We start from the raw sequence: 25,977 nt of genomic DNA, 5'->3' as shown, positions 1-25,977 counted from the left end.
CCGGGTACTTGTAGAATGGCCCTCCATACAGGGATCTGCTTACCCATTTGTGTCTCATCCTTCCCCAGGAATCTCTCCTGAAGGGTGAACACCTTCCTTTAAGATCTTTGTAAACATCCCCTTTATCCATCCCAGCAATTCTCCGAGGTAGATCCTTCTCTACTTCTTCTTATTCCCATTTTACCGATGAGAAGTCTGAGGCTCTGGGTGGCTAAGTAACTTGTCCAGTATCTTCTGATTCATAGACAACATAATTCCATCAACTAGATTTGGATCTTGTAAATCTAGCATCTATGAGAGTAATAAAAATGCTGCCACATGCAGTTAACCAATATTGACCTAATTTAAATTGAACCGATGGAAATGAAAATGCCCCGTATGTTTTGCGAGTCCACATGCCAATGAAATAAGAGACTTGTGAGATATTTCGGCTTTGGGAAGCCTGGTAGGGTGTCAGAATGGCAAAGAAAGGGAGCAGAACTCATTCTTAGAACAGAGGGTGTCTGTTTGCTCAGTTCAAGCTGTAGGCACCATTTCTACAGTTTGTGAGAAAGCAGGTTCTCACATATTGGGTTTAATCAAAATAATCGATTGGGTCTGCTTTTCTTCCTGTGGGGGGTGGTTCGTGGGGAGACACCCTTATGCCTCATGGAAATGAATGTATTTGTTTTGTGATGTTACCGACCACCACCGGCCACATTTACAGCAGATCTGCTCAAGAAAAGGAAAACTATTTCCCCCTCAGGTGCATCTTTGACTTCCTTGTCAACAATATTAAAATGGGGATCCACATTTTGTAAGAGCTGTGCCTTCTGCAAAGCACCCGTAGGAGCCTGGTGCTCACCAAAGACATGAAATATTCACATGTCCAAGAAAAGATGGACTCGGTTCAGGAAGGGGACCTGAAACCAGAGGGATCCTGTTTCCAGAGGGAAGGAGGGTGTTGGTGACAAGGCAGCTTCCAGGGCTGGAAGTCCTTAAAGGAAAAGCAGGTGACATTTGCAGAGAGGGAGGTCTGAGAGAGTCTCACCCTGTCGGCACACACAGAAAAAACTAAGGAGATGATAACCACATGAGGCGGTGGGTTTGCTCATTAGCTTTACTGTGGCCATTGACTCACACTGGGTAAGTTTACCAAAACATCACATTGCCCCTAACCAGTGCACTTGAAATGAACGAACTCAGCAACAGAGCAGGATACAAAATGCACACACAGAAATCGATGGCGTTTTTATATACCAATAATGAGCTTTCAGAAAGAGAAACTAAAAAATCAATCCCATTTACCAATGCAACAACAAAAAAAATCAAGATGCTTAGGAATAAACTTAACCAAGGAGGTAAAAGACCTATACTGGGAAAACTACAGGATATTGAAAAAAAGAGACAGAGGAAAACATAAACAAGTGGAAGAACATACCGTGTTCATGGATTGGTACAATCAACATCATTAAAATATCCATACAATCCAAAGCAATCTATAGATTCAGTGCAATCCCTATTAAAATACCAACCACATATTTCAGAGATCTAGAACAAGCACTAAATACATACAATTTTAGTTTTGATTATGTCTCAGTAAAGCTGGGGGTGGGGGGAGGAAATGCCTGCCTGGTCTGGAGCCCTGTTTTGAGGAAATACCAAAGCATTCACTGCTCTGACACAACTCCAGGAAAAGTCAGTGAGTGGCTAACGTAAGTAGAACTCACCCATGACAGGAGTCTGTCAATTCCAAACTTTGGATTCCCATTTCCTCTGGAATGCAGTCCTGTGTACAACAGAGGCAATAAAATGTGTCTTACGTCTATCTTGTGTTTCCTTTGCCTTGTAAAATGCAAGAGGAAACAAGCCTTTGTATACCTTCTGGGTCTTCACAGGAACTGGTTTAAATTAGCTTCTGGTGCCTGGAAGGAGAAGTGAGAAAACAACCCCGAGACAGTATATTTATACACAGAATTCATCCGTCAGGCAAGTCGGGGAGAAATCTCCAAGGGAGACAGAGACACATTCTGTTCTTCAGAGAAGATGATGCCCTTGTCTCTGGTTTCACTACTAGTAGAGGGTGACGTCACCCAGGAAGCCTTCACTTACTGAAATCATGGGAACACACACACACATGCGTGTGTGCGCACGTGTGCGTATGTGCCCAGCCTATTAGGGCAGCTGTTACCAACCTTTTGGACCTCATGGACCCCCACTGGTTGGTCACAACTGCATTAGAGGAACGTTAGTGAGCTAGCTAAAATAAGTAGTGATGGAAAATAATGGGTTTCCAGCTAGTTCACCATCTCACCAAGTCTTCTTGTGACCATGATTTAAGATCTGTTTTTCAAAATTTGACACACATATGAAGCCTTGGAGAGAAATGATCACCCTCAGTGGGAGGCAAAACAGATCATTTTTCTCTATTCTCTTTCAAAGCAAAACAAACCAAAAACTACTTGATTGCTATTTCAATACCGAAAGAGTTCTTATTTTTTAAAATATGACACCTTATTACTGTCTCCCTTCCACCAGCCTGGAGGTTTTTTTTTTGGGGGGGGGATATATTTAGGATATTTAGGCTAAAATATATAGATAACATTATAATGGAAATGTATTTATATGAATTTACATCGACACATGTGGATTTCAGTTCATAAACCGAGTGTGAAAGAAATGTAGGTCTTGACCTGTCAGAAATCGGTATTTCTGTTTTCACCCAGTTGGAGAGACACTTCTCAAATCCTTTCTGAGGCTTTCATCTGTACCCTCCCGATCCCAGGAAGATGCCATAGTGATGTGGTGCCCAGGTGGGGGGGGGGAGCATATACCCATGCCTGAGCATGACCTCTGGTCTTTGGCTGTTCATTGGCAAATGGTCCCACTCTAGCTCAGCCCCGAGGCAGTCAGCCTTCGGTCCTGCTCGCTGGGTCCCCAACCCTCTGCCTTGCTTCCTCTCAGCACAGACAGGAGAGCCTCTGCAGGCCTGCCTTTGGGCCCAGGGGCTGGGCTTGCTGGGAAGCGGTGGCTTCGGATGCAGTAGCTCTGTGTGTTTCTCTGTCTCTCTGTGTTCCCTTCTCTCTGCCTCTCCCTTTGTCTCCTCCGCCCCAGCTATGCAGCATCTTCTTAGTCTGGTGACAATCCTTGCTTTATGCTTCTTCTAAGCCCGGCTGATGATGCCCTGTGCACTCCATTTCTCTCTGCATTTGCTTACTCCCTGTAACTCTAAGACCTTAAAGATCTCCTTGGGGATTGTGATTTTGTGAAAACAGAAGAAGGAGAGATGACGTTTGCTTCCTGCTCCTCCTTCCTGGAGGTGATGTAGAGAGAACTGGAGTGAAGGGAGGGCAAAGGGGGAGCCCACAAAGCAAATTGCTGAGTTAACGTCTCAGAACGTGACCCACAGACACTAAATGCATGAGATGCACATGTCCCAGCCAATGGGCTTTGCTCTGTTGGCTCCAACCAAATCGTAGGTTGTGAAATCAACTTGGGGGTCTCCACTGGCAATTAAAGAGTGAATTAATTAAGGAGAGTAAGGAAGACTCATAAGGATAATTGTGTCTTGCTACTCTATGCAAAGGCATTCTTCAACAGCCAGATTCTTCTCTCTGAAGAACAGAAAAAAGTTCAATAAAATTTCAGGAAAAGACCTTATCAAACTCTTGATATGATATTATCTGAAATTCACAAATCAGAACGTGCAATTTAACATGGTATGTCTTATATCCAACTTGATATTTGAACTCTCATTACCCAATCAGAATCTACTAGATCTGGAACATGAGACACACACACACACACACACACGCACGGTACTGGCCCCAATTTACAGTGGATTTCTTAATGCAGATTGTAGTAAAAAAAAAAAAAAATGTTTGGAATTGCCTGGTCTAGTCGCAGATTTTGACTGGACTCATCACCTGAGGCTGCGGTTTAGTGAAAAGGGGATTCTGTAGTCAGCAGGACTTATTCTTAGCTCTGACTTTGCAAGGTGCTAGCTCTGTGACCTTGACCAAGTTACTTAAACATGTTCAGCTTTCATTATATGGGAGAAATAGCCACTTGGCCAGCTTTTGTGAAGCCTGAAGGTAATTCATCTGAAGCACCCGGGATGGTTTGGTGCATCACAGAAAAATGCCCCAGCCACTCCCAAAACAAGGCCGGGAACCACTGATCAAGGAGATCACAACTTTCTCCCCCCACCTCGCCCTTCCTCCCCTCCTTCTCCCCCCCCCCCCCCAACACTGCAGCTTTCCTATTTCTGGCTGCATCCTCTCACCCAGATGTTTCAGTGGCTGGAACATGTCTCTCTCCTTGTAGTCTGTCTCCTTTCTCCAGCTGCTGGGAGCATTCTAAATTTAAAAATATGATCATGTCACTCTTTTTTTTTATCATGCAAAAACAAGGGGGTTAGGAAAGAAGGTAGGTTAGAAATAAGGGAGGAAATAAAGAAAGAAGGAAAGAAAGTAAGTGATAAGAGAGAGGAAGGAGGGATGGTGGGGGCGGAAGGAAGGGTGGCAAAGGATTTGAAAAGAACGTGATATGGAAGGAGAAAAGGAAGGAAGGATAGGAGGGTTGAGAAAGACAAGAGGGAGAGAAGGAGGAAGGGTAACCTGCACTTACTCAGCGGGAACCAGGCACATCCACATACTTTATTGTGTTGAATCCACACAACCACCCTGTCAGGTAGACATCTACTAGTATATCCCCGTAAGACAGATTAGGAAACCGAGGCCTCATCAAGCACATGCAGCAATTCCTCTGCATGATTGATAAATGGGACATGGTATCAGCAGAGGCATTGAAGTCCATGTGCTTGCCACCGAATCACAGGAGGAAAGATGCCCAGAGATGCCATGGAGAATGAGTGGGGACTGGGAAGAATCGGGCAAGACAGGGGACAGTCAGGCACGAGCCACAGAGTAGCCCGAGTCAGGATCAGAGGAACCATCTGGCGCCCTTTGTCTTCATTACCGCTGTGGCTACTCCCTGATGACCGCGCACACTAATAGGCGGATGGATTAATTAGACGTGAGTGTGCTCCTTACAAGCCCCAGGGGGACTGCCCGCAAACAGCGTCTAGACAGTGTGGCTGAGGAACCCGGAAGGAGGTCGCCACAGATAAAGCTCTGTTCTTTGGCCTCAATTCCTGGGGAGGCTGGTAGCTCCACGGCAGGATCTGGTTATGACTTCTCCATGTGCCATGAGCCTTCCTCTGGGTGGCCTGGAGTGGGTGCGGGGGCCCTGAGTGGGGTCCCAACGAAGGAGGCCCCTTTGTCTCTGGCCCGCAGATGGACATAGGCCCACAGACCTAGCCTTTGCTATTGTATCTCCCTGAGGTTGTCTATAAACCCTTCTGTTAACATCAGCAGGGAGATCTGGAAAGTGCCGGCGTTCAAGCCTGAGGGATGAGGGTGAGCAGCTTGGGAGAACACTTTGGAGAGATGAGATGATGCTCTTCATGGAGCAGAAGACGCTATTTTCTGGGAAATTCGGGCACTGGTGGCTCTGAGTGGGAAAGTTATTCAGGAGAGGACCACTTCCAAAGTTTCAGGGATTTATTTCCGAATTTATGTCACCTGTATTTTCTTTTTTTGTATTTCTAAGTGTGATATCTGTTGAAGTCTGTATTCCACTATGTTTAGAAATGCTCGTTCAGTAAGTATAAAATCAAAATCCTAAGTGATACAAAGCATTCTTTCTGGTGTAATCAGTAGCACGTCGCCTTTCTTAGTGATGCCTTAACTAGTGGAGTGTCTTATGATTAATGGTGTTGATATTCTGGGAAATACAGTGTGCTGTGGTGACAATACAGTGCCTTACAGCAGGAAGGGGTCTGAGAGACGCACACCCTGATATTGTACGGGGTGAGGCACAGAGAGGTTACAGGGTTGCCTGCCAGGCCCAGCACCCGGGTCTGTCCTTCACTCAAAAAGTCCTGATGCAGGATCTGGTTTCAAATCCTGACTTCCCTGGGCAATTCTGTGCCTTGGCCACGGAACTCAAATTCCCTCCATTTTAGTATCCTCATTTGAAAATTGGGTAGAATAGCAATACAGTAATACCTATCCCAAAAGATATCTATGTGACACCTCTGTCACAGGTCAGCATTTATTATTTACTAGTGGCCCTGCGCACCAATCCGTGCATGAGAAGCTCTGTGCCACACTGTAGCTCGCTGCCCTGCCCTCCTGCAGCTCTCTGCAGCTTATAGCTCAATGCCCCGCCCTCCTTTTGATGGGTTGGTCCGTCACTGCCATCACAACAACCATTTGCATATTTACCTCTTTATTATATAGGATTTTGTAGTGTTAGACATTGTCTTTTGGGGAGAGTAAACCCCCCCCCCCTCTCTGAAGATGATGAGCACTCTCTCTCTGTCTCTCAAAAAAAAAAGGTTTTCTGCTGTTTTATAAATTAAGAGCAAACTCTTACCTGTCCTGGCGAGGGGAGTTGGAGAGCGCCCTGTATGGATCTGTATGATAACAAGTTAAACGTGGTCTGGGTGGGGAGAAAAAGAGTTCCTCTGGGGAAAGGGGTTGAAGGCCAACACCTGAGGGAGGGAAGGAACATTGCTGCAGAGGTGAGCACGCAGGGGCTGTGGTTCCAGGGGCTGTGGTTCCAGGGGCTGTGGCTAGAATGTTATCACGGCCCCAATGCTTTTGATTACTAGTCAGAAAACTGACTTTCAGGAAAACTTAGTGACTTGCTCACAATCACTAACTAGCTCCTAGTGGAATTAGTAGGTTTTGTTTTCCGAGGGAGGTGATGAAGCCTCTGTGTAAATGGCCCTGACTCCTAACTGGAAGGCAGTATAAATGCACAGACAGCCGTCTCCTCCACCCCAAAGCCAGGTGGTTAGTGCCCGTGACTACAGGACTTTACATCGCCTGACATTTCTGAATAGTGGTTAGTGCCGTGTGCGTGCCCCACAGTGTGTATATGTGTGTGTGCATGGCCCCTGCCCACATCACCTAAAGCTTGCATCTTTTTACGTCATTCTTTTCTTTTCTTTTTTCTTTCTTTTTTATAAAAGGGTTTTACTGATTTTAGAGAGAGGAAGGGAGAGGAGAGAGATATGTAAATATCGATGAGAGAGAAACATCAGTCAGCTGTCTCTTGCACACACCTACTGGGGATCGAGCACACAATCCTGCCATGTGCCCTGACTGGTAATCAACCTCCTGGTGAATGGAGTGACACTCAAACAACCGAGCCACACAGGCCAGGCTCTTTTCTTGGCTTTCAGTGATAATCTGAGTTGCGTTTTACATCTGAGAAGACACAGTTCCTAAGCAGCATAGTGCTAATCCATTGAGCAACATGAAGAAATGAAGACGAAATTCTAGAATTTTAGAGTTATGTGGCCACGTGCATACTGTTAGTGCATGGTTTTGGTTTATAGGTGAATAACCCGCAGATTTCCAGTGATGTGCCAAAGGCCCCATGAAAGATAATTGAGAAATTTAGTTCTCCTGATTCATATTTGAAAGTTATTCCTGGGCAGAAAGACTTAACAAAAGAAATAGAGGAGGTTTCTTTCCTTGGAAGAACCACTTAACTGCTTTTAAGGGACATTACCAGTGGGTTTGTAATGGACACTGATGTCCACCTGATGACCGCTCCCCACACGAAAGCCGCAGCTCAGTGACGCCGAACCCTCCAACCTGCTGAGCACTGTGGGGCAGGGATGACCTTCATTGGGACTGACCTGTCTCTGTGGTGTTACTTGGACGCAATTGCACCTTTGGCCATTATTTTCATTCAACATATAGCATGCTCCGTTGACTCAAGTTCACCTTTCATTCAAAAGCTCAGCTTTGTCCTCACCAGTTAAAATGACCATATTCTGTAGGCCAGTTCAGAAGGTAGAGCCGTATTTCAGATCCTTGTGGACACGGCACGGCTTGCTTATTGGACCCATCACCAGCCCTTTGGGAATGTCAGCACGCCTGGTGTGCTAACACTGCGTTTGTGAGTTTCTCATATACACACACTCTTGCCTTCCTCTTACTAAGTGTGGAAGAGGTTCTTCAATTAGAATTTTCCAGAATATGGTTTGAATGCGATGGATTGCTGGGGCCCTTTGTCATATTAACCTGTGTAGGTGCCAGGAGCTCATGACAGTTGGCTGCACAGACTCATGGGAGCTTTGGGGCAAAGAGAGCATGCTGATGACTGAGGTCAGGTGGGGCCACTGCAGGTGGTGACCGGAATTAGCGACCCTGGTTCTTCTGTCTGATGTGAAATGTGGCCGGGAGCCCTGCGCTCGGGAGCTTTTCAGCCCTCTGTGGCCAGATGACTTTGGGTTTGAGGGAGAAGTTCATGCTTCTGGGGGCTCTAGGAGCACAGCCTACAGGCCAAAGGGTAGGGGTGTGTAGGAGGCAGCTTCTGCAAGGTCTGGGAGCCACAGTTCCCGGGCCAGCACGAGTCTCTGTTTTCACAGATGTTGGCCACTCCTGTTCTATTTGCTGTTGATGTGCTCTTTTATTTATTTTAATTATTTATTCTTAGCTTTTTAAAAAATATAGTTTTTTTTTTTTTATTGATTTCAAAGAAGAAGGGAGAGGGAGAGAGAGAGAAACCATGATGAGAGAGAATCATTGACCGGCTGCCTCTTGCATGCCTCCTACTGGGGATCAAGCCCGAAACCTGGGCCTGTGTCCTGACCTGGAATCCAAATGTGACCCGAGGTAGGTCTATGGTTCACAGGTAGAGGCTCAACCCCGGAGCCATGCTGGCTGGGCTTGACATGCTCGTTTAAGGACAGTTATCTTATAGTCTTTTAGTCCCAACTAGTTGGAGAGGACAGTACCTTAAAGTTCAGGTACGTTCTCAAACAAGAATTCCTGCTTTGTTTTGAAACACTCTGTTTGAAAATGTTTGATTGCATATGAAATCCATTCATTCATCACAAGGAATTCCTTTAACACTTTTGTCAATTAAAGAAGAGAAAGATTTTTTTGCTTCTGTAAATTTAATTCCAGCTGTCATAAATTTTGAATGGTTGAAAAGTGCTTTTATGTTTTATTATCTCCTTCTTGTACAAAGATGGTTTTTAGTTGTGATGACTATTAAAACTTTGAAAAGAGTCTCATTAGAAAGTATTCATCAGAAATTGTGTGGGGCCAATTCCAGCATAAAATCTACTATAAAAGTTATCATCAAGAAGCGAATTCAAGTGGCCTATTAGAATTTTAATGGGATTTTTTGGGGGTGTTTCTCACAGGTTGAATATTTAATATCTTCCACAATACTCTATTTTCTTTTATCATAATTCTATTTTATAAGAAAATTTAATGAACTCTCCTACAAGCATTATTAAATTTTTCTCTACTACTAGCATTTAAGCATCATATTTCCTGTTACATTAAAAGAAAAAAAATCCCACACTGCATTGGAATGCATTCCATAGCTCTTTTATAATTTTCTATTGTTGTAATAATAATGGTCACTTGTTATAAGTGATTTACAGATTATTTGAAAAGAAAGCTCTCATTGGCTTTCGCAACAACCTGGTGAATAAGGCTGATTGTGTTCCATGTTTGTAAGGATGAGGACAAGGAAGTAGTGCGGTGAAGAGGCTTGCCTACCTTGGTGCCTACTGTGAATGGTCCCTCCCATCTGCTCCTGTCCTGGGCTCTGCACACCCAGGCAGAGTTCCTACAAAAGAGAGATGCTTCTCTCCATCCAAAATTAAGATGATGTTATTGATGATGGTGTTGGTAATTGTTAATATGCTTACCACCTTTATTTTTATGTGTTGTTTTTTTTAATGCATAATTCCAGAAACCCAGGCAGTTCATCTTTCCTTTTTTTTTTTTTTTTCCAAAAAGATAACCAGCCTTTTATTTTGGTTTATTTTTAAATTGAATTTATCGGAGTGACATCGGTTATTAATATTGTTTATGTTTCAAGCGTACACTCCTATAATGTATCATCAGTGTGTTGCATTGCGTCGTATGGGAGCTCTGTTCTTAATTTTTTGAGGAACCAAAGTTTTCCATAGCAGCTGTCCCAATTTCCCTCCCCACTGGCAGTGAGTGAGGGCTCCATTTCTCCACACTCTCTCCAGCACTTGTTATTTCTTGTCTTGTTGATAATAACCATTCCAGCAGGTGTGAGTGAGGTGGTATCTCATCGTAGTTTTGATTGCATTTCTCTAGTAGCTGGTGCAGTTGAGCATCTTTTCCCATGTCTGTTGGCCATTTGTATGTCTTCTTGGGAAACGTGTCTGGGCAGGCCTTCGTGTTACTAGGTTTCTGAACATCAGGAGAAGAAACGGAAGGAGAATCCTTCTGCTTGAGTAGTGGGACACCTGACCGCTAGGAAAGAGAGCTGCACCAGGTGTCAGAGAGGGTAAGGAAAGGCCCGCCACGTGGGAACGTGTAAAGCGATGTGCCCAGAACAGACAAGTCCAAGGTAATTACCCCCCAGTCTCCGGGACGCGTGTGACAAGGTATAAAACGAGGGTTATTTATTATCACATGCAGCTCCTCCTCTTCCAGGATCCGTCCTGCCTGTCATTGTAAGGCGTCTTGTCGTCTTGAATCATCCATCAGGTCTTTGTACTTTTTCTTTCAACCCCGCGGTTACTTCCTCGGTCCAGGTTACAATCCCTTTTTAATTGGTGTCCCTGTTCTTTCTTTTGTTCCTTCTCTTCTTCACTGTCAGCGTGTTCTTCTGGCAATTAATACTAATCTGGGTAACAATTTACCACACGGCAAATCTGCTACCCGCCTCTGGTAGCTTCCTATTGGTCTTCAGGCTAAGACAGAAATCCCCAGCATAGCCGAAACTGGTTTGGCTCAGTGGATAGAGCATCGGTCTGTGGACTGAAAGGTCCCAGGTTCGATTCGGTCAAGGGCATGTACATTGGTTGCAGGCATATCTCTGGTAGGGGGTGTGCAGGAGGCAGCTGGTCCATGTTTTTCTCTCATTGATGTTTCTAGCTCTCTGTCCCTCTACCTTCCTCTCTGTAAAAAATCAATAATAATATAAAAAAATCCCCAGTATGTCCTCCAGGGCTTCCCTTTACCAGACTCGGCCTTTCTCTCCTTCTTTGCCTGCCCCAACAGTCACCTTCATCCTCTGCACCGCCTCGCTGCCCGTGTCTCTGTTTCCCTTTCCCTCCCTCCTCACCTCTATCACTCCCGTTCATTCTAAACATCTCCACTTCGTTGTTATATCCTCAGAGTATCTTTCCCTGAACCCTGATTTAGTCAAGACTCCTATAGCAAGCTCAGAGAAGAGGGCAGAACTTTTTCTTGCTTGTGCTTTACACATTTGCCATTTTTCATTTATTGGGCAGTTATTAATATTTGCTTAATGTCCGTTTTTCCTGCCAGACCCTTTGAAGTAGGACTATGCCCCCCCCCCCTTTTTTTTGGCTCACCCTTGTGGCTCCAGAGCCCAGAATTGAGCCAGTATCAATGCTCAGAACATTCGGGCTGCTGTTTAGCATTAATTTTTTAGTGGATCCGTCTGTATAATTGGTGTTTTCAGTCATTTGCCCTTTTCTGACTCTGGCTCCCACCATTTCTGCAGGGGTAAACAGTGGCTGTCTCCATCCCTGCGTCCTGGCGCTGCCTCCGGGGCCAGAGCCAGGCTTCAGCATGGCCCACTTGGTGAGGTCTGTGGTCCCAAAAGACCTTCGGCTTTTCCAGGGTCACAGGGTCATCCCTGTGACATCAACCCCCTCTCTTTACTTGAGGCTGAATCTTGACCAGGAGAGGGGTGCCCACTTTCTATTGGTTTTCCCTGCGCCCCTCTTGCTCTCTTCCCTTTTATTCCTCTCTCTTGTGCCTGGCATTAACCCTCTCCCCCCACCCCCCACCCCCCACCCCCCCCCTATTAAAAGTGAGCAGTTCCAGTGTGGCTCAGTGGTTGAGCAGAAAGTCATGGTTCCATCCTGGTCAGGGCACATGCCTGGTTTGCAGGCTCCATCCCCATTTGGGGGAGCAGTGCAGGAGGCAGCTGATCAAGGGTTCTCTCTCATCATGGGTGTTTCTATCTCTCTCTTCCTTCCTCTCTGAAATCAATACAAACAGATTTTTTTTAAGTCAGCAGTTAAGATTGGCCTCCGACTGTTTCTGAGGAAGCCAGGCTTAGATAGTCCCACTATTGTTTTAAGCGCCATGTGCTTCTTTAGGGCCCTCAGTCTAAGCAGACAGAAGATGTGAAACCACAGTCCTGCACTTATGAGCTAGATATTAATTGCGGTCATACCAGGGGCTAGGCTCCATGTGGGCCTCGCAGGTCCAAACATGCCAAGGCAGTTAGTTCTTCCTGAGCTTCAGGGTCACTTTAAGATGGAAGAAGGGGAAGCTGATGTGTAAACAAGCCTGAGGAGATGGTAGTAAGCGTTCAACGAGGAAACACCCATTCACTTCAGGAAGAGAGGAGTTTTCTCAGCAAACAAGGCGGGTCAGAGAGGGAGAAGGCTGTGCAGATGGAGGGAGGAACAGGCACACAGATGTGATGAGGACAAGGATGATACATCCGGGGAAACCGCTAGTGTTTATTGGGATGAAATGAAGCTGGGAAGGACTTTGGGGTCAAAGCTACAGAAAAACACTAGCTTTGCACTGTGTTCTGGCAGCCCCATGTCTGAGAAGCACAGCGGAGAAGTAAGCATCGCAGTCCAATGAAGTGATGGTACAGGGACCCCTGGCATAAACAAATTATTTATTCCCTGCTCCTTTTTCTAGAAGCATCTTGGGCTCTTTGAGCTGCTCCGCCCAGAAATGGGAAGAGTGAGAGTTGATAGAGTCGTAAACAGTGGCATTTGGGGGTGAGGGAGGACACTGGCAGGGTCTATTTGTCCGTAGACACTCGGAGAGTGAAGTGGCAGAGCCAGCAGCGTTGATTGACACCCGGAGCAGAGCTGTTTTTGGCACCTCCTTCCGTCCTAAGCCAGAATTATTTTTAGTGATAAACGTGCTATGGGATGAATATATTTTATTAACTAAATTTTGCAGTTTCCTAATAAAGATATCGCACTTTGCATTTCAAACCCTGTCTCGTGGTTTAAACTTTTGCACGGAAATAAGCAGGCTGAGTACTCCTACAGAATGGCACTCTCCAGCCAAAGCATTTGTTCACCTCTGCTCGCTCTGTTTACTCTCCACCTTGGGTTGAAAAACAACCTTTTTTGGGCAAAGGCACACTTGTTTCATGAAAAAAATCATGAGGCACACCACCATTAGAAAATGTTAAAAAATTTAACTCTGTGCCTATATTGACTATATATAAAGTAATTCTCTTGAATAGGAATCAAATAAACACAAAGAAAGTATTTTATAATTACTTTATTATGAAATATTAAGTAAACAAAATAGTGAAAAATTATAAAATTCTTGTCTTGTCTGCACCTACGGCACACCAGGCAACATCTGTGTGCCGCGGAACAGCGGTTGAAAAACGCTGAAATAGAGGACTCCCATCTCCGCCTCTTCCCCCCTTCCCACCCCCTCCAGGTTGTAGATTTGAGCAACACCAGCACCTGCAGTGAGCGCCAATGATTTCAGATCGTTATAAACCTGCTTTCAAAATCAATGTGTGCAGCTGGGTCAGCCTGCATCAGGGGACATCTTTGGATCAACTTCCACTTCATTAATGGGCAATAAATGTGCCCATTTGACACTTATGTAAACATTAGGAGAAACAGCCATTGTTGAGGACTTGGAACAACAAATACCTTGGGAGTCTGTGTCTCTGCTCCCTGATGTTCAGGACATTGATGATAACAGCAGACAGGGGCCCAGCGAGGTTTGTTGTTATTTTAAATTCCTGAAGACAATGCACTTCCTATGGCCACCTCCCACCGCCCTGTGCCGGGGCCACTGGAACCTATGCCTGCGGATTCTGCAGCTGCATGACCTGCTGCAAACCCTGCTTCCTCCAGCCCCAGGTGGTTCGATTTTTGGAAACTCGGTTAGCCCCTCAGTGTCCCAGCTTCCTCACCTGAAAATGCAGATGCGGCAGTAACGACCTCACAGAATTGTTATGAAGGCAGCTTCAGTTCATACACAAAGTGCTTACATGAGTGCCCGGAGCATAATAAGCACTCAATATACTTTAACTTTTATCTCATCTGGTTCAAGAGGAAAAGGAGCTGGTAGCAGAGATAGGATTGCAACCCTCGTCTGCCAGATTTTAGCTGTTCCCTGATGTCAAAGCAATATTGATGAATATGATCACGGAGACAAAATGAATGGCTGATACTCGGTTTTATAGAGTATTTAAGAAATGAATGCTTTCAGCGTGATTCTTGGAATAGTTGTTGTTGACTGGGGTAAAGCAGTTAACATGCACAGCACAAACTATTAATAAAAACAATCCATATGCCCATATGCCGCACTTTTTTAGTGCCTGTGTATCAGTCAACAGCCATGGGTTGAGTGTCCACCATGCTGACCCTGTGTTCCTTTGTCATGGATTTTAGGTCCTCATTTGTGTTCTAAGAGCTGTTATTCTTAAATATGAAAGCTGCCAGGATCGATTTCCCAAGTAAGCTCCTCTTAAACTGTTTTCCAAAGTTTTCCCACATTTTTTATGAATAGTTCCTAATTTAAATTGATTGCTCATTTCATTAGAAATTCCATTACATCGTCAACACTGTATTTTTTTTTTATCATTCCCAAATTATTCCAAATTTTATTCCAGCCTTATTTATTATTACTACAGTTATTTACCCTCCTGGCAATTTGACAAAAATGTGTTTTTAATGATTGTAGAGAGAAAGCCAGGGAGAGAGAGATAGATAGAGAGAGACATTGATGTGAGGGAGGAACATCAATCAACTGCTCCTGAACACTCCATACTGAGGATTGAGCCCACAACCCAGGCCTGGGATGGTGCTCAACCAACTTAGCCACACCAGCCAGGGTACCCTTCTGGTGATTTTTAATGGTAGCACCAAATACTTTCAAGCAAAAACAATCTACACTAATAAAAAGAGAAAGATTCAAATTAACTGTACCTTTGCAACTCCCACCAGCCAATCAGGAGTATGCAAATTAACCTAACAAAGATGGCGGGTTAATTTGCATTCACAGGTGCCAAGTGGCCTGGGGCCGGGTGGAACACTTGCATCATCATCATGGCAACAACATAGGCATTCCACACTGCCCCAGCTGCTCCGGGCCTCTAGGAAGCGTGGGAAGGCAGAAAGGCAGCTCTGGCCTGAGCCAAGGTGAAGCCAGCAGCCAGGGAAAGGAAGGAAGGCCCATTCTTGCAGGAATCTTCACACATTGGGCCTCTAGTGCTATATAATAAAAGCCCAATGACCCAATGGCAGAATGACCGGAACTATCAGTTGACCAGTTGTTATGATGTGTACTTACCAACTGGGGGCGGATGCTCAACACAGGAGCTGCCCCTGGTGATCAGTGCACTTCACAGTGGCCTCTGATGAATGGGACTCCCAGAGCAGAAGCAGCCATTCAGAGGGAAGGTCCACAGCCACTCTGCTGACCAGGGTGAGTCCTGTTCCCACAGTGGGCTAATCCCCACAAGCCCCACTCCCACCATTGCACAAATTCCATGCACTGGGCCTCTAGTTTTATATGTGCAGTCGTTGGGAGAGCTCTCTGATGAAAGCCACTCACCTTCTTTGCCTCTGAGCTTTATTTTTAATGCTTTCTATGTGACAGGAGCTGGTAAAGATGAAGCAGAAAGTTTCTGCCTTCTAGGGGCTCAAAGCATAGACATTGGGATGGTGAAGACATGCATCAGACATCCGCAATATAATGTGACAAGTGTTATAGTCAAAGTGAGCTCCCAATATTGATAGAACACTCAGTGCACAATTGATTCTGCCAGGGAGAGTCAGGAAATGCACTCCCGAGAAAGTGATGTTTGAACAGGGTCTGGAGGATGAGGTCAGACTTTTTACGATGAAGAAGTTGAGGGGAATGAACACTCCATGCCATTCTGTGTGCTTGGGGATGGGCAGGCCACTTTGGCTTTGTCAGAGGGCATGGTACCTGTGTCCCCTGGGACAGAGGCTGAAGGTGGTTTACTGAACTGCAGAAGACAAGGCCAGCCTAGAGAATTCATCCATAATCCCATGTCCAGGGGCATCATATAAGATGAACCTTAAGGTTGGATGGAACGTAGGATGTGAGGTTTGGCAGTGGCAGGAAATCAGGCTGGGAGACAAGTTCAAGGTCATGGAGGACCTTATATGACATGCCAAAGAGATTGTCTTTCCTTGCTCATGCTACCAGGGAGCACGGTGGCTTTCCTTAGGACACAGACATGAGTCCATTTGGTTGATTATGGAGGGTAAATTTGAGAAAAGTAGTCAAAAAGGAAAAAAGGACTTAGGTACTGCAGTAACCCACGTGAGAGATGAACGCCACAGGGACTGTGATGAGCAAAGAAGCCGGAGTCCCTGCCTTCTCAGGGCTTGGCCACCAAGAGAACACTTATGTAGCTGTAGACACCCCCCCCTGTCCCCTTACCCCTGCTTCCCAAGTGAGTCCCAGATGCTGCCTGGTTTCTATGAGCTTACTGACTGGCAAGGCTATTTTTAATGTCAGCTTGTGAAGCTCATAATGAGGGATTTTCTCACTTTTGTGAGAATCAGACTTTACACCCCAACATGAAGGTTTATGCTCAAAATGGCAGGATTGTAGCAAGGGCTCCTGAAGATGTCTTAAGGGTAAAAGAAGCCTTTGATGATAATGGGCCCCAGGCAAAATCCACCACCACCACCACCACCACCACCATCATCATCATCATCATCATCATCAAAAGAATTCTGAACATTATTGTGCCAAGGACTATGCTAAGCACAGTGAGTGCATCATCACATGGAGTCCTCACTAAATGCTCTGACTGCCGCCAGCGTCCCCCCTTCACGGGTTAGAACCCTGCCTCTCAGAGTGTAAGCAGCGCATCACACTCATGAGTGAGAAGCACAGCTGGGCCAGGGCTCCCACCTCATGCCCTGAAATGTCAGCCCTGGTGGATGGAGATTCCAGGGATGCTTCTGGGAAAGACAAATGGCGGGACACAGCCCAAACCTGATTTGCATCCGATAGTGTTCCTTAACATCGCTTGAAGATGGCAATCCCAGCATCCCCTCAGAGTCCCGTGCCCTTTGAATGCCTGGAACTAAGTAAAATCCGATGGATTTTTCAGCTCGGGAAGCTACAAAAGAAAATAAAATGAGAACAAAAATCAGAGGCTAGAAATACTATTTGCATATTCCATTAAAAATAATGGATGGAAATGATGTCAGAGAGTGTTTCTGTGGCTCACCGTGGGCGAAATTTTCCATAGGTAAACGAACAATACACACTACTTTAAAACTAGGAGGAAATATAATTCAGCGAGTACCTGACCCTAATGGATGCATATTTTCACACTAATTCTTACCACAACTTGCAAAGTAGGTATCAAATACCTCTATTTTATAAAAGATAATAGTGGAGCTTGGGGGTGTTATGTGACCTGCCTGAGGTCATAAATACTTACCTTTTGGACTCCGAATGATGCTTATAATGAATGTTCCAGGAATTATTGTAAGATTTAATGTAGATGGACTCATTTAATCCTCACAGCAACCTCACTGAGGGGTAGGTTCCATTATTGTCCCCATTTTAAAATGGTATTCAGGCAAATAAAGTCAGTGGCCCAGATCATCATGTGGCAGAACTGGGATTTGAACCCAGCTGGCTGGTCCCTGTGCTCTTTGACCTCTTGTGCAAACAAGCAGCAATTGTAGCAGTAATAGTAATATAAATAACATGCAGCTGAAACTGGTTTGGCTCGGTGAGAGTGTCAGTCTGTGGAATGAAGGGTCCCAGGTTGGATTCCGGTCAAGGGCAAGTACATTGGTTGCAGGCACATCTTCGGTGGGGGGTGTGCAGGAAGCAGCTGGTTGATGTTTCTCTCTCATCAATGTTTCTAGCTCTCTATTCCTCTCTCTCCCTTTCTGTAAAGAAATCAATAAAATATATTTTAAAAAATAACATGCAATTAGATTAAGAAACTTTTCTAAGTCAGAACTTTTTAATGTAAGGATGTGGCTTCTTTGATTAATAAAAGTTCAGAATATATGTTATACATATGCATATATAATTATATAATTTCATTAAAAATAACATAGGCCATTGAAAGGCACCATTGGGATATGGAGATAATTTGCATAAAATATACATATTCAAGTATAAATCCAAAGAGGAAAAGGAGAAATCAATGTGTTGAATAATTTGCATATTGGCAGCAAGTTTCTTTGAATGGAACATAAAAATGTATGTAAATTGGCCCATCTATTTAAGAAAGAGATATGCAAATATGTCCACAGAAATCTGCTACCCTTCATGTTTAAGTAGAATAACAAGATGCTTAATTTTCACTCAAATTATTTTTCTTTTTTCCAGAATGTTCCTTCAGGAAACTAGATACACATTCTTACATATCTGGCATTTAAGTCATGTATTCTCCGTATGTCCATTTTACATGGACTCCAAGCCAGGCATTAGACAGGATGCTGAGTTGCAAAGGTGAATAAGATACAGAAGGATGTTTCTCAAGGAGCTGAGTCTAAAGGGGACAAAGCATGTACATGGACCTCCCGGCGCCCCACTGGGATGCATGTCATTTAGTTCACTTGTGATGCAATGGGACTGATGGGTCTGAAAGGGCTGGGAGATGCTTTATTGCTACATCTTGTATCCCCTGATGTTTTAAGGCTGTCAGTGGCCTACTTTGTCAACTTGTAGGTGGACAATCAAGGGTCCGCGCTGCCTGTCACTGCTTGTGCCAATTGAGCAGAGACAGGGGTGAATCATATATGAGTGTTTATTCCAGTCCTGCTGGCAGCGTGAGAGCAGCAGGTCACCACAGATCTGCTCTTCCCTCTCCCTCCCCATAAGCCAGCTGCTTACATTGGGTAGAAGGACAAAGATTACATGGGAAAGTGGGCAAAAGGGATAAGCATGGGTATGCAGAATGGGCAGTTTATAGGTAATGCAGGCTGGGGTTTGCAAAGGCCTGTGGATAGGCAAAGGGCTAGTGGCTCTGGTTTCTGCAAGAAGGTTGATAATCTCTCCATGCTAACTGACTGCTCCCGGATGTGGAGGAGCTCATCATTTCCAGGTGAGCTCCCAGGTCTCTGGCATACAACTCCCAGCCAGGTTACAACGTGCCTTCTTTAATCAGAACAAAACAATCATGGTTAAGAGAGCATGATGAATATTTCTCCTAGTTATAGCTGGTCCCCCATGGTCTATTTCTGCCCCTAACAAAATCTCCCACATCTTCTTTGAATTCCCTTCTCTTATTGCCTCTAGTCCATCTTTTCTAAGGCCCCATTTTGGGTTCAACACCAAGTGTCTCCTGATTGTCTTCAATCCTAATCAAGTTGTTGGGCTCGGCCAGTGTGGCTCAGGGGTTGAGCATCAACCTATGAACCAGGAGATCATGGTTTGATTCCAGTCAGGGCACATGCCCGGGTCGTGGGCTTGATCCCCAGTATAGGGCATGCAGAAGGCAGCAGATCAATGCTTCTCTCTCATCCTTGATGTTTCTATCTCTCCCTCTCCCTCCCTCTCTGAAATCAATAAAATAATAACAATAAAGTTGTTGGAAGGGAGGCAGATTTGTGAGTTCTTTGTAGGTTTATCCCTCTATGATTCTGTATTGAGCTGAACACAAACTGGGTTACAGAAATAAAACTAAAAGAATATAAGTGAACTAATTTCTCTTCCAGGAGTGATTACCTTTCAAAAAGTATGGGCTTGCAGGGGTAGAAGGGGTGACACAAATCAAAATTCCATTTAGTCCTTCTTGGTGATGTGATGGTGGGTAAGTTACACCCACTTTGGAACAAACCAGAGGGAATACTGCCCATGTTGAGGGGCTCAGCGGAGGAATGAATCAACCCAGAAAGCAAAGCAAATCCCATTCCCACCCCAGGACTTTCCCTCAGAGTCCAGGCTCACCAACACCTGACTGCTTGACATCTCTACTTGACCATCTAAGATTAACCTCAAAGCCTGTTTAAAACTAAACTTCATCTCCTCCCGCAGGTGTTCCACACACATCTTACCTAAATGAGTTGAAAACCACTCCCAGAACGACTGTCCCTCCAGATGGGAAGTGTCCCTTCAGGGCCGGGATTATCTCCCAGGCTGAACAGGGTCCTGGTTCCCATAGGTTTTCACTTTCCTCTCCGGGTTATTGAGAAGCCAGTGACTGGCATCGCTGCACATGTATGAAGCGCACAGCACGGTGCTGGGACGTACACACACTGTGAGTGATTACCATGGTGGGTTTAGTTCACATCCATCATCTCACAGAGACACAACATAAAGAGAGCTCCTAGGACCTCCTCTCTCACACAGCAGTGGCAGCTGCAGTTGTCCTGCTTACATTACATCGCTGCAACTTAGTTCTCTTGAACTTCCCAACCCCATCTTTCTACGACAGGAGGGACAGAGGTTCAGTTAAAGGATGTGGGTGACTCCGTTAACTCCTCGCAGACTACTGGATGACTCAAATATACCTCCACAAATCTACAGTTTCCGCTTTGCCTCTAAAAAGTAGCAGGAGGTCTTCCTTCACTGGTGTTATTGATTTATTTTTCTTATTGTGAAGAGGTACTTACTGTGAAACTTATTTGGGATAATTCAGACAGCACATGGAAGCATGCGAAAAGACCTAAAAATGGTTTGCATCCCGTTGGCCCTGGTAACCACTGTGTTCGTCTGGTGTACACTCATCCTGCCACACGTCCTCTTGCTTCTGTGTAAATGAATGCACGCAGTGACGGTGTTCACAGCTCAGACTCCCTAATTAACCTGCTCCTTTCACCCAGCAGTTGCTCATAATGATTTCCTGTATCATTATTTTCCCCAAATCATCAGTTTAATAGCAACCCGATGTTCTGTTTCACAAGTCTGCTATGAGTTATTTCACTGCTCTTGCATTTTTGAACATTTCTTCTCCTGTTGGTTGATTGTAAGCGTTGATGGACCAGATTTCTTGTGCTTCTGAACTTTAAACGCAGAAAACAGGCCATCTGATCTAGCCTTAATAGTTCATTTAGAAAAGGGATTTTGAAGTCAAAATTCATTTTGGGGCGACTCATATACATTACTGTCATACTACCTTCCAAAAAGATGTACCTCACCTTCTCATCAAAATTCTGTACAAGTGGCCACCTGGCTTCTTCTACTGCTGTGATTGTTGTCTTTAAAAACAAGGCCAAAAATAAAACAAAAACCTTATAGACAGATAACAGTATGGTCATTACTGGAGGGAAATGGGGGTGGGGGAAGGCAGGTGAGGGTAAAGGGGGGGTAAATGGTGATGGAAAGAGACATGATTTGGGGTGGTGAATATACAGATTATGTCTTATAAAATTGTACATCTTAAACCTATATAATTTTCTTAACCTTTGTAACTCCAATAAATTCAATAAAACAAGCCAAAAAGAGGAAGTATTCCTAATTAAGTTAAAGCCATGTTGATATTGAGTAGTTTGGGGCTTGGGGGAGATACTGACTTTTCCCATTGAACCGCATCCAGTACGGCCAGGGGTGAACATGAGGGTGTGTGTGTGAAGGATTAAAGAAGCCAAGAGAATAAAGTTGGGACCAGGTGGATCATTGTGCCTGAATGAGGAAACAGTGACACAACCTGTAAGCTGAAGCTTTATTTTAGAGTTGATCACACAAAGCAAAACAAGGACAAGGTGTTTACAATGTTCTTGCAAGTTTCAAATCTGCTTCTTTCCTGTTGCCATTCTCTGAAATCTGTCAAGCCTTGTTTTGGCAGCACTTGCTGCACCCCCCCGCAGCCCACACCCCTTAGCTACCTAGGACTGCAGAGTCTGACTATAAGGTCAAGCTTACAGCCATAGCCTTTTGACTATAATTGTGCTAGGAGGGCTTTGCCCTCCAAGCTGGGACTTACATGTGGCTTTGTCACAAGTCAGTCTGAGGCTTGATTCTGTCTGAATGCTGTAGCTGCTCTTCACACCCTTCACTTCGCCTGATCTCAATGGAACTTGGGAAACTATACCACCTCTACTATTTTTATTCTACTTTCAAAACTTCCTGTTGAGACTCACCCCCTCCTTATACCCTGAGTGAGGTTTGATCTTCACCCTCAAGATGTAACAGCATGCTGTCTGGCTAAAACTTTTTTTTTTTTTTGCCTCAGAATGGGCTTCCTAGAATCCAGGCCTGTTAGGACTGTGCAATACATCAGTTTAAAAAGATCAGTTTAAAAGAAGCGGTAGAATAATCCCTAAATATATTAACTATGCCACCAAATTCAAAGAACCGGCTCGAGTGTGCCTATTTTTAAAAATCAGCTTCTGTACCCAGCACTTTGATGTTATCTTCCCAATTCCCTTTGCCATTGTCAAAACCCTTGTGGAGCAAAGTAGCTGGCTGAGCTCCAGGAAGCTCCCAGGAGCGCCTGCCCCATGATCTATGAGAAGGAGGAAGGAACAGTGTCTTAGGCTCTGAAAAGTGCAGGGGACCTGCATGCCACCTGGTCCATCGCTCTACCAAAGGCTCTGCCTTCTGCTCCCCTGACAAGCAGTTCAGCAATGATCATTGTATTTGTGTCACACAGCTGCAAGCACTTATATGCATGAGTTCTTGTGTTCTCACATAGTGATCTGGGAAGGTAGACCGATTAGCATCCTCAGCTGCAAAAAGAGGAGACACAGATCCAATAGTTTGATATATCCAACAGCTCCTAAGTGGCAGAACCCTGATGGTGAACAGTAGCTGTGCTTTGACTCAGGCAGGCAAACTGAAGTGTGATCCCAGTGTATGACCTGTGTACCGCCTCTATCTCTTCTCAGCGCTGCATGCCGGCTACAGGAGACGGGCTGAGGGTGTGTGCAGAGGAAACAGGATGGATTTTTACATTATTTCAGGCATGACTCCCCCACTTCCCATGCTACTTTGGGCAAATTTCTCAACTTCACTGAAGCCTTATTTTCTTTATATGCATAGTAGGTACCACAGTAATCACAGCATTACTTAGTGAATTTACAATGAGAACTTAGAAAAATGCCTAACAAATTTTAGTCGTTTTTGTTGTTGTTGTTTTTGTTATAAGAGACAAAAATCTCAAATAACCAAGTGCTCAACTCTATCTCTTTGCTAAACATTCTTTACTCCATTACCTTTAATAATGATGATGATGATGATGATGATGATGATAGTAACATTGCATCATTTTACATAAATCACTCTGGTCCATTACCACATATAATATAATTCTGTGAGAAGGGCAGTGATGTTTATCATCTTCTCCACCATATAGAAGAGGGAATGGAGGCTCAGGAAGTCAGGGGAGCTTCCAAGGTTACAGCAACTCACCATGATTGAATCCACGTCTTGAACCCAGGTGATCTGACACCAGCAGAAGAACTCTTTCCACCACAGCTTTCTTCCTTCCACTTCTCACGTAACATATTTTCCACGCTTTCTCTGACTACCCTGACTTATTTTCTCTGGGTCACAGTTGTGTCACTAACTTCTTGTAAGTGGCTAGCACTGAACACAGCATTTCAGATGTGACATGCCCAGGGGCGCACATCTTAGCCTTTTCATTTTGTGGTGCCCTGAAGGATGGGTTTTAGTCCTACCTACATCCTCGATGTGGTGGGTGACACTGGTCACATCGCTTCATTTCTCTGATCCTTGGCTTCTTCATTTGATAGAGAGGGGATTGCACAATGCCTTCTACATGATTGCCTTTCAGTAGCTCTTGGATGAATGAGTGAATGAATGCATAGATGGTTTGTTAATTATTCCTTATACCCCTGACCTTGGAAATCAGACAGTCAATTGTTAGGAGAGTCCTGTCTTTATGATTTCTTAATTTCTTCAGAAATGGTCTAAATTGAGCCAATTCTGTTTGGGAGTGAAATCTTCCTCCTTGACTTCATGTTTTCATGAAGAAAGCGCACCATTACAGGGGCATTCTGGCCTCTCTCTCCATCTCCATCCTCAGGGCAAAAAGGCAACTTAATTGATGGGTGGATTGCTCAATCCATCCTCACTCTTCTTTCAGGCGTATTTCTGCCTGTAAATAGAAAGCATCTGGCCCACTCGCTGTTATGTGCAGATTTGAGCGGGGCAGGCTTTCTACGTCAAAGAAAAGGAGCAGTGATTTGGGAGAGGTTCATTTCAGAGAGTGTTAGCAAACCCACTGGCTGTGCACAGAAACCATGTCGATAACTATAACTTTTTATCAGTAATGAAGCTGACATTTTGATCTCTGTCTCACCAACCCTGAGTCTGCATCTCATTTGCTCCATAATAGAAAAGAGTGAGGTATTACTTATTGACTACAAAAATTGTCATTGAGTGAAAATAGACCATCTTAAACCACAGATAAGAAATGATGCTTGGGGGCAAAATAAAAGGAGTTGAGGGAGGTGATTTTTTGGGCAGGGACGTGGCCCTGGATCATGGTACCCATGTGGGATTTTGACTCATTTGCATGGAACTTGTGTACCATGAGGTTGGTTTTGATTTGACAGTTGTAAGTTGACCTGCAGGCTTTTTCTACTAATGAATGGCTGTTATTATACAATTAAGAACAAACTTGGAAATATGCCAGCCATTTCGATCTTCATTTTGGCCTCCTAAAAATTTACCTTGAACCACACAGGTAGGACTTGTACTCGTATTTCAGTAGCGGCTGAAGCAGATATTAGAGCCCTTTGGACTTAATGACACATCATTTATTGATATAACCACTTTGAGAATGGTCCAAAGGCAGGGACATTCTTCATGGACTGCAGAGCCCTACTTTGTAAAACATTCACTTTAAAATGTTGTGGTCAGGCCTAGGTAGGCAGACTGAATTTCCCTGATATTCTTTTTGCTCCACCATGAGGGAACAAAGGCGGAACCCCAAGCTCTGATCTCTCATACTCTCAGACTCGTCTATGGGTTCTTGAGAGCTCTGTACTGTGAGATCAAACACTGGCCAGAGGCTTCTTCATTCTGAGGCTGTGCTCACAGCTTTAGTTTCCCAAGACCAGAACTGTCGCTTCACCCACAGATATGGTGGTGGTAGATTTTATTAGTAAACAGGCATAAATAAATAAATAAATATTCTTATTGTAAAGAAGAGTCATCTCTTTTCTCAGAAAGGATTATTAAAAACCCAGAGGCTATGAAGGCAAGTTGAAAACTGCCTGTGCCTGAAATATTTATCATCTAGGAATCATTTTATTCAGGAAATCAAGGAGGAAGTAGGATATCCCGACTTGTATGGATGTCACTATCTCGACAAGAGTCATGGAACAATGAAATCAAGCCCAGGAAGATTGTGTTGAAGCAGAAAAATATCTCCGTAGGAAAAATGTTGACATTGTACAGGAACAGTCAGGCAGATATGAAAGATGAGATTTTAATTTTTTTCCTTTTTATTGAATTTATTGGAGTAACATTGGTTAATAAAATTGAAAAATGAGATAAGCAGTATAAAAGGTAAGAGTAGCTGCTCCTTGGTGTGACTGTTCTCAAAGAAGGCATTTTAGTTGTTGTTAGATCAAAAAATGTGCCAGGTATACAAAAAAATGTAACACAAGGAAAGAGGCAAGGTCTCAGAAAGCCGACTGGAATGAAAGTGGCCGGATTCTGGGAACCACTGAGAGATGACCACACTAGGTCCTCACCAGGAAATAGCCCTGGAAACTGAGAGAGACATGTAGTGACTCTCATTTGGACAAGGGAGAGATCAATAGAATATATACCAAAGAAGTTCTGGGTCAATAGTGACATAGATGTTAGAGGTGGACTTCAGCTACCATCTAAGCCATTGGAGAACATGCTTGGACTATTTCCGGATATAGGATTCTAAGGCCGTCATCCAGATACAATTATCTAAACTCAAGTGACTAGATAAATTACATGATAATATTGACATTTCTTTTGATTAATGTCAACTGGTGGAAAACATTAATTATATCTTCAGCATCCCTTTCGCCGTGTC

The 25,977-nt window shown here is 44.3% G+C and overlaps 1 long non-coding RNA gene across 1 annotated transcript; it reads right to left on the bottom strand.

Annotated features, from left to right (window-relative positions):
• Positions 1-1,394: 1,394 nt before the first annotated feature.
• On the bottom strand, positions 1,395-25,611 carry LOC118718514. The gene is made up of 4 exons (XR_004987843.1): positions 25,602-25,611; positions 20,720-20,724; positions 20,507-20,516; positions 1,395-1,542 (listed from the first exon to the last, which is right to left on the bottom strand). It is a non-coding gene; the product is annotated as an uncharacterized LOC118718514 (long non-coding RNA).
• Positions 25,612-25,977: the final 366 nt, after the last annotated feature.

The sequence above is a fragment of the Pipistrellus kuhlii genome, unplaced genomic scaffold (assembly GCF_014108245.1).
Source record: "Pipistrellus kuhlii isolate mPipKuh1 unplaced genomic scaffold, mPipKuh1.p scaffold_m20_p_14, whole genome shotgun sequence".
In the NCBI taxonomy this organism is placed as follows: Eukaryota; Metazoa; Chordata; class Mammalia; order Chiroptera; family Vespertilionidae; genus Pipistrellus; species Pipistrellus kuhlii.
The sequence above is the reverse complement of the archived record's forward strand: the minus strand, read 5'-3'. Positions and strand labels throughout refer to the sequence as shown.